The sequence below is a fragment of the Hipposideros armiger genome, unplaced genomic scaffold (genome assembly GCF_001890085.2).
Source record: "Hipposideros armiger isolate ML-2016 unplaced genomic scaffold, ASM189008v1 scaffold_115, whole genome shotgun sequence".
Lineage (NCBI taxonomy): Eukaryota > Metazoa > Chordata > Mammalia > Chiroptera > Hipposideridae > Hipposideros > Hipposideros armiger.
The window spans coordinates 2,942,114-2,943,394 of NW_017731465.1; the positions used below are offsets into that span (position 1 = coordinate 2,942,114).

The 1,281-nt window shown below is 35.5% G+C and overlaps 1 protein-coding gene across 1 annotated transcript in view; it reads right to left on the reverse strand.

The window, feature by feature from the left end:
• TTLL7 (tubulin tyrosine ligase like 7) overlaps nt 1-1,281 on the reverse strand; it is a 120,623-nt gene that overhangs the window by 40,537 nt on the left and 78,805 nt on the right. The gene's annotated exons all lie outside the window — the stretch shown is intronic.

Here is a 1,281-nt window from a genome sequence, read left to right on the forward strand (position 1 = left end):
GATATAAATATAAGAACACAGATGACTTGCAATTAAATGGATAGATGGATAAAATATGTCATTCTAACAGTAAGCATAAGGAAGAAACTAGGGTGGCTATATTTATCATACAAAGTGAACTTTAAGACAATAAATATTACCCAAGAGAAATGTAAACATTTCATAATCATGAAACAGAAAAGGTAAATTCACTAAGAAAACACCCTCATAACCTCAAAGTATAAGAAACAAAAATTGACAGAACTAAATCCACAATCACAGTTGGAAGTTTTAACAAATCTCTCTCAGTAACTGCTACATCCAGTAGGCCAAAATAGATAGATAGATGATAGATAGATAGATAGATAGGTAGATAGATAGATAGATAGATAGATAAGATACAGAATATTTGAATAACACTAATTGCCAAATTTACTTAAGTGACATGTGTAAATGTCTATAACTAACACCTGTACTATACATATTATTTCCATGCAGACTTGGAACAGTCGCTAAAATAAGTACTATATTGAGACATAAAGCAAATCTCAATTCATTTTACTAGTTTGAAATCAAAATATGTTTTCTAACACCGTTCAACTAAACTAGAAATCCCTAACAAAAATAAAACTACAAAATTTTAATGTATGGAAATTAAGTAACAACTTCTAAATGTCAAAAGAGGGAAATCTGGAGGAAAAGAGCACTGGGGTATACAATGTTCTTTCTGTTTCCGTCTCTTAGATGCAGATAGCTTGAAAGTGCCCTTATAACCTTCTGTTGCAATCTGAGTGAAAAGACCATATTTATCATGATTTTTGAATCACTCAGTATAACAGGATACTGGGGGTTATATCACTGCAGAGAGGCGACAAGTAATGTAAAGCACAAATGATTTTCTAACAGGTCCACAAAAGTTATTTGCCCATTGGGACATTAGTAAGCACAATGCAAGCTGAGGCTGCATTAGCACTCGCATACTGGGCTTGTCCTCTTGAAATTCTCCCTTTTGGAGCCCCAAGCTAACATATGAAGAGATCTGGCTGCCCTGCTGAAGACCATGTAGAGAGAAAGAGCCACCCAGCCAACTCCCCTGATGTTCCAGCTATCTCAACCGAGGCACCGGACATGTAAATTGAAGCCATCTTGGATTTCCAGCCTCAGTAGACCTTTCAGATAAATTGAGTGAATCAAATATGATTCACTCCAATCAAGACAAGCAGACAAACCACTCAAGTGAGCCCAGCAAAGACTGCAGAAGAAAGAGCAAATAAATGAAGTGGTTTATTATGTGGCAACAGA